At 37.6% G+C, this 14,480-nt stretch overlaps 1 protein-coding gene and 1 non-coding gene across 6 annotated transcripts in view; both read left to right on the plus strand.

Annotated features, from left to right (window-relative positions):
* The window catches only part of Tmtc2 (transmembrane O-mannosyltransferase targeting cadherins 2), a 531,775-nt gene that overhangs the window by 173,598 nt on the left and 343,697 nt on the right, over window positions 1-14,480 (plus strand). The gene's annotated exons all lie outside the window — the stretch shown is intronic.
* LOC147823545 (U4 spliceosomal RNA) lies at window positions 11,769-11,909 on the plus strand. The gene has a single exon (XR_015443678.1). It is a non-coding gene; the product is annotated as a U4 spliceosomal RNA (small nuclear RNA).

Raw genomic sequence — 14,480 nt, forward strand, 5'->3', positions numbered from 1 at the left:
CACTTGTGCAGCAGGTGACGGAACCACTGAGCTAAATCCCCGGCCCCCTTAGTATGAATTGTTATGAGAGATGGCTAGGGTTGGGATCATTCCCAACTGGAAGGATTCACAACTGAATTTTTGTTTTTGTTTATGTTTTTTTGGTGAGTCAGTCCTTCACCTAGAAACCTGAGGGTAGAGGGTAAGACCTCTGCATAATACAGCTCTACTTGGAAGTAAACCAACTGCAGTGTATCCTGTGAAGGAGGAGGAAAATTAGGAAATGACCAAGTCCTAGCTGATTGAACAAGTTACAGCTGTTAAGTACTTCCATGTCTGTGTTTCTGGTGTCTCCTTTTCAAACTCTGGAGATGTAGTCTTGAGAGGCAAGGTCAGCGATAGGAAATTGCTCAGACAGCCTGACCAAGGAGGCTGCTCCCTCTCCCTGACCGCCCTTTGAATGGTGGCAGATCTTCTCCAGCATTTGCAGTACACAAAGTTAATAGCTGGGAGTGCCATGCCCACTTCTGCCCTTCCCTTCCCCGCTTATTTGCCCACTGCAGATCCTGGCTCTTTGCTGGCCCTCTTGGCTGTGAGAAATTTAGTAATAGAGATGAAATTCTGTTTTATTTTTTTGTACTTCCACAGCCTGGTGTACTATAGGGACTTTTTAAATCTAAATTTGATTTGGAATTATTTAAATTTCTTAGTTTTGTTACAATGGTCTTTCTAATAGGTAAAGTCAAGAGTACTTACAGTCTTTAAATGAAAACAGCAGACTGCCTCATCCAATCTCTGTCTTAAGAATTGTATTTTCCCAAAACATCCACCTTCGTCCCCGGGGCTTTTCTTCTGTGGTGGGTATCTGGGTCTTGGAATAGTAAGAGAATGTCCTTGGGCACCTAGCTTTGAGTCCCAGCTTTGCCACCTGGCAGCTGTGACCCCTTGGAAAAGAAGTAGAGGCGAGTCGATGGTCTGCAGCTTGTAGCCCACGTGGAACACCGACTGTAATGGCTCTAGATGTGTGAGTGCCTTGTGACTACTAAGCGTTCTCTTTAATCCACATCCACTGAGGGTGTTAGAACCTCTAGTGTGTTACTTTGCACAGTTGTGTATGGCATAAATATTCTTTAGTGAAGGCATCAGCTTGAGAGTGAAGTGGTAGCCAGGGGTGGTGGTGAAGACCTATACTCCCAGCACTATGGGAGGCTGAGGCAGGAGGGTTGAAAGTTCTAGCCCTGCCCCAGGCAATTTGGTGACTTTAACAAGATTCTGTTTCACAATAAAAAATAAAAAAGGGCTTAGGATGTAGCTCAGTGTGAAGGCCCTAGGTTCAATCCCTGGCGGAGGAGGGGGGGGAGAGTTAAGTAATTTCAGAATCAGACGGTAAAATTTTCTGGGGAGGGTATATGAATATCTACTTTACTTTTTCAAGTATATTGAGTTGTTCTGATGAATGTGTTTGCACATGGAAAACTATTGCATCCAGAGTAGCTACCAGCTATTTCTAGTAGAGCTTGTGGAGAAGCAGACATCTTCAATAAGGTAATTATTTTAAGTGCATCTATAGCTGTGTAATGTGCACATGTGTTTGTAATTACAGTTGGAGAATTTAGAGTCAAGTGCCACATTTGTCTGTGTTTATACATTCAACAAATGAAAAAAAAAATCTACTTAATATTGGCTGCTACCTTCACAAAGGTGCATTGTCTCAGAGTTTGCAAAGCACATCACTTGTTAGTTGTCACAACCTAAATTTGCTGTGTAATATGTAGCACAGAAGATTGTGTTGGAGTAACCTAACTGGCTTATCGCTGAACTGGGCAAATGCTGCTGTGTAGTTTGCCAACATGGGGCTCCAGTGTGTCTGGCCGTGTGGTGGTAAGATTTGGCATGTGCGAGTTCAGGGTTTGTTCTCATCTTTTAGAGAAAGAAAATTATATGTTAGTAAGTACAGTAATATTTTCAGTAAGCAGAAATAACATGCTGTCATGACATAATTTATAAGAAGTATTTAGTAAGTCATATACAAATTTTAGAACAGTGAGAATTTTTGGCTACACTTACACTTGTTTGCTCTTAACAAAACCGAAGGTCTACATCTAAATACTTGACATGGATCTTAAATAGTTTGCTAATCAATTGATTGAATGTTTTAGATTTTCACTATAAGTAAGAGACTTTATTTTTGGCAAAGTGAAGAAAAATAGCCAGTGTGGGATATAGTAAAATGTCATTACACAGTTATGTTTGTGTACAATTAAACTGCTGTGTAATCAAGAGCTAGCTGACCAAGTGTTTAGCTGACAGGGTTCTGTTTTTACAAGGAATGGTTTCTGTAATGAACGACTCAGTGGCTCTCATGTCAGTCTTTGGATCATGCTAATAGGTGCAAAAACAATATACAACCAATTCGCGATTAATAGGAAGTTTATCTAATTTGTACGTCCTGAGGGCTTTCCCTTTTCTTTCTCCTTGTTTATTGCCTCATACCCTTCCCCTGCTCATTTTCATGTGAAACAGTGGTGATGCTTAGAATAGGTTTGGGCTGGGAGAATGATGGAGATTTATTGGGTAGAGATTTTCACCAATATTTTGAGGAGCTAAAAATTGTTAAAATGCTTTTTCCTGGTGTTAAATTTTTGAATAAGTTATTTATGTATTTTTTAAAAAAGTATTCAGTTGTCTTTATTAAATGCAATTTCAGTTTGACTCTGGCTATGTAATACTGAGTCTAGAAGTTTAAAATTTTCTACGTGTTTTACTGTTGATTTTTTCTATAGATTTTTGTCAAGACTACACAGCTCAGTACAGTTTATTTCTTCTATTCTGGACTACTGTTTTATCGACGACTAGGGCCAACCTCTTTGAAATTTAGCTCTCATCCTTTAGGCTCATGGAACAAGCAAACATGGTGGCTACAGACAAACAGATGAAAATTAATTTAGGTTTCTGTTATGTGGAAACATGGTTTGATATGTGTTTCTATGGGCCACACAATTAATTAATTTTTTGGTGCTTATTTGGGATATTTTAGCACTTACCTAAAACTCTGTTAGCTGGACCTTAGAAAATGATAGAGCATAGATTTCTTTTGGATGGCATCCAAATAGGGTTAATTGCCCTGACTGGACCTTGTTGTAAGGAAGTTTCAAAGCATGAATACTAACACCAGCATCATGTGGCATGCTCGTGGGCTGTATTTACATAATTACAACAAGTACAAGCATTGACTAAGATACAACAAGTCTTTTGAAAAGGTTTTTGATTTTAATTGTTCTTAGAGAGCATCTCTTTATTTCCTTCCAAATACATTTAATTTGTGAAAAACGTTCGCTATTCATTATACATAAGTAGGTACAGTTAAGAAAGCAAGTTGAATAATAGGAATAGTGCAATTAAGACAAGGTGAATATTAGAAAAGATAATTTATTTTAAACCTGCAGCATTATGAATAATGAATTCCTTGTGAGGTGAGGGTAGCATGTTTGTACAAACGGCAAAAAAGTCACATATTTTACTGCTGTTAGTGTTTAACAACATGCACTGAGTGCCCACTGTGCTAGCAGGGCTGGTGATAAGTGTTTGGGATTCAAAGGTGGCTAAACACAGGGTGTGTGCACTAACTTGTTCATTTGGGAAACCTCAGGGTTTGGGGGGATGGTTATAGGTGATAGTAAATTTTAAGCAGGTAATTTCTGTAGTGTGAATTCAGTCTGTGTATGTGTGTGTAGGATGGATCTACCTAACAACTGCTCATGGACACTCCTAGTGATTGATAGTACTTCATACTTGTTTTCTTCTGTATATGACATGCCTTTGACTACATCCTTCTTGGAAGGTAAAATTCATTGTCAGTGGAAGTTTTCTCAGAGCTTTTTAGTTTTTATATTAGCTGCGAGGCAGAAGTGGAAGACAGGGCAATTGGAGTCCAAGGAAGTAAAGAACATGGTGACATTAGAGATATTTTGTTTGTCCTTTTTGTGGAAGTTACAGTGCCAAAGCTATTCTGTATCTAAACTTGAGCAGCTCCTTAGGGGTTATAAAATGAGATTGATGTTGGATATGGTGGTACACGTTTATAATCCCAGCATTCTGGGAGGCTGACGTAGGAGGATTCCAAGTTTGACCCAGCCAAAGCAACTAAGTAAGACCTAAACAACTAAGCAAAGTAGTACTAAGCACTAAGCAACCTAGTAAGACCCTGTCTCAAAATGAGAGAGATTAAAAAATGAGAGAGATTGATCGATCGATTGATTGAATATATATTCCAGTAAATAAAGCTTACACAGTTGTGGAAATGGTCTTTGAAAATATATATTCCTTCAACTGCATACCAGAATATAGAAAGACAGTGTTACCTCACAAATATAATTGAGGGACTGTGTTAGGTGCAAGTCACTTTCTTCTCATTATTTAACCTTTATTGAAGAAGTAGTGTACGAAACCATTCAGTGTCAGCTGGATGCCTTTGTGCTGGTGGCCCCTGGCAAATCACAGTAGGACTAGTGGGGAAATCCCTAGGCCTGGATACTGAGCTCAGCAGACCTGTTTGTGATATGATGATGCTATGCCTAGGTTGTTGTATTGTTTTGTATTGCTGTTTTAAAAAATTTTAAGTCCAGGCAGAGTTGGCTGATTTCTCTGTTCAGAGAACCTCTAACAAGGCCAAAGTTAAGGCATTTAGCAAGTTGTTCTGGAGCCTTTTGGAAAAATATTCTGCTTCCAAGCTCATTCAGGTTGTTGGTGGAATCTGCGTCCTTGTGATTGTGGGTCTAATTGATGGGCTGTGAGCAGAGTCCAGGCCCTGTTTCCAGATGTCATTCACTTTCCTTCTCTTGTGTCCTCTCCATCTTTAAAACCAGCAGTGAGATGTGCAGCCCTTTTTTATGCTTTGCATCTCTCTGACTCCCCTCTTGTCACCAATGAGAGTATGAAAGGATCTTGTCCTTTGCCATGATCTGAAGAGTAGTAACAGCATGTGAAGATCGTAAGCGGTAATCTTAAAATTCCACCTACCACAGGTGCTATTAGAAACAGAAGAGGAACAGTAAATTCCAACTAGAGAGGCGTAGGAATGGCTTCCTGGAGAAGGGGAGCCTTGAGCTGACAGGGCGCTTACTTGGGACAAAGCCTAGGTGTCTGTGTATTGGGTTTGTCATTATTATCCACCCAGTATTTATTGAGGACCTGTGTTTGGTTCCAGTCACTTCACCATCGAAGACTCAGTTTCCTTAATCATAAAACGAGGACAAGTTATACCTTCTTTAAAGGTCTCTTGTAAAAGTTAGAGGTAATATGAATAAAAGGTCTAACAAAGAGAGGCACTTAGTAAATGTGGTAAACAGAGCTACATGTTGTATTGGAAAGAATCTGAGTTTGGGGTGTTAGTTGCGTAGTTATATAGGTTAATTTAGATATTCTGTCACTTACTCAATGGATACTTACAGAATCCTAAATAGCTGAGCTAGAAATAGGAGGAGGGAGGGAGATCCTTGCCTTGAGCTCAAAATTTTGGGGGAGGGGTCCCCAAAACGCCATAATAAGATTAATCATATGCTAATATAAAATCAAATTAATACAATATCGGCAACAAACCAAATATCAGTATAAAGTCCAGTATCATTATCTGCTAATTCTGAGCCATAGTAGAATCTGAGGCAAGAGGAAAAGTCAGCAATACCGATCCTGCCTTTAACCACTTTTGGCATTAATTTTGATGTTTGAATATACTAATTTATCTTGATCTTTGAATTTTGCTCCTGAGATGAGTATCTTCATCACCTCACTCTAGCCTTGTCTTACTTATCTGGAACAAGGCTTTTCTTTTTCTAGTTACCAACCATAGGAAGTGAGCAACAGGACATGGAAGTTAAATAAATGATGCAGAAAATTTAATCAAAGTTGAACTTTACTTGGGATATTATTTTGACTGCATCTAAGTATTATTTTAAGTTAACATCCTGGCATTCTTCCTGGTAGTTTTTCAGTTTCCTCATTTATTAAAATAATTGTCAGCAATTGTCTGGGTGATTAATGTATTAAAAAAAATATGTCCCATGTTTAGAGTACAAAATTCCTTTTTATTTTGAAGTTGCTTTAAACCTCCTCCAGTATTAATAAAGTCCTGTTACAGTGTTCTGATAATAACAAGTCTGTAGTTTTTGATTTTGATTTAATTTCTCTTTGATTTCAGTGGCTTTATAATCATTCTTTTTAGCTATTGCCTTCTATTATGCATGCTTTCCAGTAATGTAAGTGGTCAGGGTAATTGCAACATAGTATCAGAATGCCTTTTCTATTTCAAACCTTTACTATATTATGCTTTTCCTCTGTGGCCTTGTCAGAAAGGGCTAAAATTTTCTATGGTCTGGGCATTATTCCTGTGATGGATATTTAGCAGCATGATTGCTGTATTATTGCTAACATTTTAACATTTCTGAGAAGTACAGACCAAGATTGGCACTTGGTGCTTTGAATGTATTCCAAACAATAGACTTTGTCTAAGAATAGATAGTTGGGGAAGGAAAATATTGGAAGCATGTAGTTAATCTAAGGTGAAATGGAAGTCTCTAATTTCAATGAGTATTTAGTCTTAGAGCTTTTAAGACACAACAGTGAGACTTATTCGTTTCTTTCTCTTTACAAACTAACATGCTCTACTTCTATAAACTAACATACTTATGATTTTAGATGTTCTTAAATTGTATAACATGCAAGCATCTAATGATTAGTTAGGACTTGTAAACATTAAAAAGTCCACCAGGAAGATAGTGTTACTAATCTGAGGAAATGATAGGTCCATTTAGAAATTGTTCTGAATGACTATAAGTATTAAATGACTAATGCCGTGTTTTTCTTAATAAAATTTTAACTGGAATTATAACATTTTGCTATTAATTAATCTCTTCATCCGTTTGAGAAACTTACTTCACATTGATGTAATGATACATTTAAGTAAGTTAAGTGTTATTGTAATTTAGTCCCCCTCCCCCAAAAAATTCTTTCTAGATGATGCTCAATTGAATAGCCCTTTTTTTTTTTTTTAAAGTCAGCTCTAAACTGACACTACTGGGAGAGTAATGAGAATAATTAAAACTGTTGTGTGCAGCTCTGATTAGGAATGAATTTGAACCTATACTCAGGACTTCTGCACTGTGAGACTCAACAGCTCTGTTTACAGCTTGAAAGCAGCCACTCTGTGGGAAACTTTTAAAAATAGGCACATTATTAATATATTTATTTAAAATGGCAAGGAGCTCTGTCTACCCCAGGAAATGAGCAGAGAAAGTAGATGCCACTATAAGCAACATAATAGGCTCATAGTTTGGTTTTGTTTATATACATATTACAGATATTTCAGGAAATATAAATGGGTAAATAGAAGTAAAATATTAAAAAAGCATGGAGCTCTCCAGGGTTTGATTGTTTATACAGAAATTTGAGGTTGATTTAAATCTGTGATGCTAAAGTTTATTATTATTAAGCCACAAACACCCCATTGATTTTTTAAAAATATGTTTTATAAAAGGAGAATATTTGATCTTTCACATACCCAAATACTGGTGGAGACAATTCCCTAATATTGTATTTCTAAGAACTGCATTCAAGAGGAAACATTTTGGACAATGATGTGGAATAATAAATGTACATTAAGAAAGAAAAGGAGGAAGTCCATTGGTGTGAAAACCAAACTTTAAATTGCCTCTCAACGTTCCCATTATTAATTTACTAGGTGACATTCGGTTACAATGGTTATTTTTATTTTTGTCTTCCTTAGAAATTTCTAATAGTTCCAAGTTAAAATAGTACAAATTATTTTCTCTAGTATAATTTCTTAGGCATTTCTTTTCTATTCTATTCATTTGTAGGTTTCCAAAGGACAAATGCCAGAAATGAATGTGTTCTCTTGAATTAGTATGCTGGGGATCAAGCTCTACTATCACTTACTGATCAAACAAGTCCCTTCCTTATTCATAAAAGTGCATCTTTACCAGTGGTTAGCAGTTAAATGTAGATATAGAGGGATTGATTTTTATCCTTGAGTGAGAGCTACTTGATCAGACTTCTTTTCCTTCAACTTGGTTGCTGAGGATGTTTCTTAGGATTTTGATGTTATGAGAAGTGTAATCAGTGTTCTTTTGACAGAGACAGTCCTACTCTGCTGTAGTTGGGATTGTAATTGTCCCGAAAGGCCCCTATGTTAAAAAGACTTAGCCCCAGGCAGGGCCTAATGGGAGGTCTTCAGGGACAGGAGGTCTTCAGGTCAGCCGTGAGCATCCCTGAAGACGACAGCAGGACCTCAGCCCCTTCCTGGTTCTTCTTTCTGTTCCTGGTGATGAGCTGAGCTGTTTGGCCTTCCCATGTGCTTTTTCACCACAGGTCCAGGAACCATTGGGCCAATGGATTGTGGAGTAAAACCTCCCAAACTGGGTACCAAAATAAATTTTTCCTATTTACAAGTTGATTTATCTTAAGCATTTGTTACAGTGATGGAAAGTGGATTAACGTATACTCCATATGAACACACAAGAAGTTTTAATAGTTACTTGTTTTTTTTCTAAGACACAGACAACATTTTGACTCTCATCCATTTTAGTTTTATAGACTTTTTCAAGTTTTAATGTTACGTGATGAGTTTAAGAATAGGGAACATTCTCTGAGGCACTTGAAATAAATTGTTGGTATTATAAGAAAATCTAATCATTAAAAATGCCCTCATTCATGTGGAGTGAGAATTTTAAGTTATTTGTAACAGATATTTAAATATTTTAAAGTGTTTGTGGCATGCTAGAGCCAACTATTTTTAATTATTGTAATGTCATGGCAGCAATTTTTATCATTAAGTAAAATCAGTAAAGTGACAATAATTCTCTCTGTAAATTAAAAAATGATACATAGAAAGAAATTTGATGAATGCTTGCTGTATGAATGAATCTGCCAGCAATTGTGAGGATTGTAGTGCTCAGTATATAAAACCGTGCCAGATAGTTTTTGGACACAAAGTTGAATGAGAAATATATCTGTCTGTAAGAGTTCAGGTTCCCTGGCCTCTTTTTGGGTAGATGTGGCCGTATGTTTAGTTCTGACCAATGGGTTACAAATTGAAGAGATGTTTTTAACTTGATTGGTGTCCTTTCTTTTCATGGTTCCTACTCCTTAAAATAGCAAAGTCATAGTTGCAACAGAGCAGGCCAATGGTCAGATACTATAAGTTAAATAGAGCAGTGCACCAGGCAAAAGAATCTGGGTCCCTTACTATCAGGACCTGTCATTTCTACTCCTGGACTATGTATGTATGCAAATGGATGAAATTCCATCCTAAGTCACTATTATTTTGGAGTTTCTGTTTACTTTTGCTGAATTTAATCCTTTTTTTAGGAGATGATGAGACAGATTTTACAACCATTGGCCAGGAAGCCTAGAAGGCTAAGTTAGTTGAATAATGAATGAAAGGTCTGTGTGTTAGAAATAGCTGGGATATAATTAATATGGCAAAGACCCAAGGTTATTTACCTTTATGTGATAGAAACTGTTAGGTAGGAATCCAGGAAGAATGGCTCAGAAAAAACTTGAGAGAAAACAAAGAGATGTATGCTACAGTTAACTATGAAGCCAGTAGAACCAGTATTTCTCCTTGAGCCCTAGTTTCTTAAAATAGTGGAAGTGATTGGTTATTACAAAAAAGTAGAATGTGTAGAGTAAATTGCTTTGTAAATCACATTTGAACACAAATAAATCACAGTGCAAATTTGAGTTGGGCTTCCTGCTATGCATGTAATAGCTCTTTAGAGGGGAGACCGTCTTCTGCTACTTGTGAAAATTCTACCTTGTCCTGACGTTTCTAGTACTCGAAAATCTTTTAATCCTGTTAAGTTGCTAACATGGTCTCATTTGGAGAATAAACCTTTGCTTCTGGTGGACTTGGCTCTAGAAGGGCATCTGCATTTTGGAAGTGGGTGTGTGATGGGTTTCCATTCATTGAGCAGATATTTACTGAAATGGCAGGCACAGTTCTAGGCTGAAGAATGCAGGAGCCACAGAACCAGAAACCCATGACTGCTTGTTTCTTCCTTGCCATTTCTTCTCTTTTTTTATGGCTGCTGTGTCCTAGATTCTTCTGAGGTAGAAGAAGGGTGAAAGTGCCCACTTCTCAACTCCAGGGCAATATAACAAACTCTTGATGGTTTTATTTTTAAACCCTAATATTTATTTGTTCATTTTGCTGTACTGGGGCTTACACCCAGGGGCCTGCACATGCTGGATGAGCTCTCTACCCCTGAGCTACTGTCCCAGCCCTCTAGATGTGGTTTTGAAGTGAAGGAGGTAGCACTCTCACCCCTGTGCCTCACAGTTTCTATTATCCGACACCTTCTACCCACTAAATTAATAAGGAGTCAAATACTTTCACCCACTTAGAAATTTGAGTTTTGGTTTTCACCTCCCTGTGTGTCTCATACTCATCTTTGAGCCCTCAGCCCACTTATTTTAATTATCCAGTTATATAGATTTTTAAAATACAGTAATAGCTCATTTGTACTTTCTCCCAAGAGGACTTACTACTTTTCAATTTTAATGGTTGGCTAAATGATTTCTAGTTCATGTATCCAGAGAAAAGTGAGTAAATACTTCTCTATTTACTATCTGACCTTCCTTCCTTCCTAGACAGTAGAGATGTTGTCAGATATGAGATACTTACCCCAAGACAGTGTTTTAGATTTTATCTTTATGTAAAATGTGGAGGCTGTGGGGTTTGCCCTGAGCCTACATTCCTGTAAGATGTCTTGTGGGTGCATGAGGGAGGAGCTGGATGTTGGGAAGGGAGAAGAGGTCCTCAAGTCTAAATGGAATCCTTGGGGTTTTTATTTGTTCCTATGACTTCCATTAATGGGGTTAGGACAAATAATTGCTGAGATGCAAGCAGTTCTGTTTTTGTATTGAGGGAATCTGGGCAGATCACTTTATTTGCCTCCCAGAACACGTCTTCCAGTCTTATATTTTTAGCATATATATTCCCTACTGGGGCACATGAAAGTCCCAAATCCACTGCATGTCGTGTGGATGCCATCATGAAGCTAGTATGGCCAAGGATAGTTGTCAGTGTCACTAATATTTTGGAACTGCTTCTAACGAAACCTTTCCATTGAATACAGGACCACAATTCTTTTTTTTTTTTTTGGTACCGGAGATCGAACTCGGGTCCTTGCGCTTGCGCAGCAGGCGGCGAAACCACTGAGCTAAATCCCCGGCCCAGGACCACAATTCTTGACCCTCACAAACCTCTTGTGTTCTGTGTCCCAAGGGCCAAAGTATTTCAAGACAAACACACATGTGAATTTATTTATTTCCTCCTGAAATTTCCCCTATGCTCTGTCACCCTCTTTCATGTGATCAGCCTCATGGTTAAGCCTAAATAGTATATAGAGATGCAGTAAACAAAGACAAAGACACCTAAGTCTCTGAAGAACTTCCAAGAAAATTGTGATGCCTACAGTATTTGGCTACAAATGCCAACAATATGGCATCAGACAACAAGATGTAACTGTATAGTATTCAAATGAGAAGAATTTAGAAGTAATTGTCTTCTAAAGAAGATGACATACTACTAACTCTTACCTGTTCTTTATTCTCTAGATCCAGTCCATTTTTATTACTACTGCCTCATCTCAGACCCAAGCCGCGTGGTCTCCTTGCCTCTTATTTTGCACATTCCAATGCATCATGATTGCTTCATGTATAGACGATTACTTCCTATAACAGTTTTTATTGTGTCCCTTTTGCTATCTTTAAGCTTTGTGCAGTGGCAGTATCTTAGCCAGTGATGTTCATCTGAGGTGTGAGAATTGCTGATTGAGAACTATTTGCTCTCTTTGGTATCAAATTTCTCCTGCATATGCAGGAGAAGTAGTAGTTCTGTGGTTTTGTGTATGTCACTTGTTTTCTGACCTGGATAACCCTTAGGTAAATGAGGCTAATAATACCTGCTTCACATAATTATCATGAGGATTAAATGAGAGAGCAGATTTATAGCATTTAGAACCAGGCAAAAACTGTCAGGCACTCATAAATGCTAAGGTATTATTATTATTATTATTCCTTTTGCTCATTTTCCAACACAGACTTTCCTTTCAACCAGGAAGACAGTGTTATTTTCCTAAATGTTCTGTGTCCATCTGCAGTCTTGGCTCTTGAATTTGGCTTTTATGTTACAATTTTTTGAGTGCCCATCCTCCATCTTGCCAATTTAAATCCTGCTTATTCTACAGTATCCAGCATTAGCACAGTTTAATAGGCCCTTTTCTAATAGCTTAATTTTCCACTAATCTGCCCTTTCATTTAACTCACTTGAACTTTGAGAAAATATAACTCTGTAGTCATAATATTGTTTCAGGTATATATGCATTTTTTTTTCTCATTGTTTCTTGTAATTTTCCCATTTTTCCAGTGTTTTCCTTGGCTTTTTCAGCCACATAGTATGGGTATGGAGAGAAAAGTTTTGTTTCTTTTTTGCATAATTAAATAAGTGCATAGTAAGTGCTTGTTAACCAGTTGTTATATATGTATTCCAGTATGAAACTTTGACTACTCTTGACCTGTAATAATTGTTAAATTACATGTACTAGACACCCATGACTTTCCTTGGGCAATGTATACCAAATGTATTTAATATTTGTATGTTTGAATATTAGCATATATTGTGGAATATTTTTGGAACTTTTAATACTTCTAATGAAACTTTGCTTAAAAAGAGTAAGTACCAGGTACTCTTTGAGTTTGAAATACTTTTGCCTGCAAGTACTCCGGAGACTTTAAAGAAATGAGGTTTTATTTTTCTCATGTAAGAAGAACGAACACCCACTGGTGAGCAGTCAGGGGTGGCTCAGCAGCACTAAGCATCCTCCTCGTGCGTATCATATCATTTTCGCATCTGAAGAAAGACGTGACGGGAGACAAGAGTAGAAAGTGACACTTTTCTCAGGTTTTTAAAGTTATTTTTATTTACAGGGTCATCATAGACTTTTATGGCACTGTGGCCAGCAGACCTCTGTGCGCATTTCCTTACATGGAGAAACGTCCAGGGTGATCCCTTTCTGGAATTTGGCCAGAAACGGGGGCTACTTGGGGGTTGGTGCCCACAGGGCGCCACACAGATACTCGGCCGTTGTCTAAGTAGGTAATTTCTAAGTAGCCGTGGTCTAAGTAGGTGGAAGATGCCCTCTATTCTAGATCTCTCAGGAAAATAACTTTTTTGGCTATTGAAACGACTAATTTAACTTCCAATCAGAAGCTTTTACTTTTTTTGAGGGTGTTTTGATGCTTATTGGCTTTCTCCTGTTGTCAAAAGATATTGCAATTTTATGTTTGGATTGAAGAAATACTCAGAATATAAATCCTTGTTTTATTGCTGGAAGGAAAAAAAAGAATAAGACACCATTTAGCATCTTGAAAGACACCACAGGGATTTATTTCCCCATCTTCATGTGTGTGCCCTTTAATTTTTTCATTCCTTGAGCAGAGCTCAGGCAACCCCAAATTAAAGCATTTCATGCTGTGTAGCACATAATGATTAAATTTTTTCTGGCTGTTCTGGAGATGGACGGATAACAGTTCTTACAGAAAAGCTTTTGTAGTGTCTAAGAAGACAACTGTCGCAAAGAATGCTGTAACTCCCCTGTGTTACAAGATGAAGCTGAAGTAGATCCATAGAGGTCCATTGCAGGTAGCAATCCCTTGATCCCTTTAATGGTGTTTGAAATGTGTTGACTGAACAAATGGAATGTCCTAAATTGAAGTTTCATTATCCACAGAACCCTGTTAGAAGTACCACTGGGTTGTGATGTGTATTTAGCTAATTTCCTGTTCTTTTGAAACTGCTCCTCAGTAGTTTAAAATGCTTATTAACAGTAAACATTGTACATTAGCACATGAGAGCCCAGAGAAAACATCACTTAGCCTTTGCTAATGGACAACTGGATAATAGTGGGAGATAAGAATTAATTATCTTTATGGGGATGTCACATCACCCTGCAATAGAACAGGATTATTGATGTTTTGGAAAAAATCCAATTTGTTTTTATGAAGATGCAAAGTAGGCAAATAACTGCTACAGAATAAATTATTTGAATTGCTGTTAATTCAGTGACTTACTCAGAGCATCTAGGAAAACTGCACTTTTTTTTTTTTGGTACTGGGGATCGAACTCGGGTCCTTGCGTTTGTGAGGCAGGCGGCAGAACCACTGAGCTAAATCCCTGGCCCTGCACATTTTTTTTTTTTTAATACCCTTCCCTTTTGTAAATTTAAGAAGTATCAAAAAATGCTTGAGTCTTCTGAATCAAGTATGGCAGAACGATTTGCTTCTTTTGTTCTGCTTTTTGCACAGATCAGGTAGTTGTTTACTTGTTGCATCCTAAGCTGTAATCCTGTTGGCTCTGGTTGGAGAGAACATGCTTTGCCTATGGAAGTGAAAACATTATGGATTATATTGTAATCCTTGCTACT

The sequence above is a fragment of the Heterocephalus glaber genome, unplaced genomic scaffold, assembly GCF_053883595.1.
Source record: "Heterocephalus glaber isolate CG9 unplaced genomic scaffold, H.glaber_assembly_v1.0 deba00001572, whole genome shotgun sequence".
Taxonomy (NCBI): Eukaryota; Metazoa; Chordata; class Mammalia; order Rodentia; family Bathyergidae; genus Heterocephalus; species Heterocephalus glaber.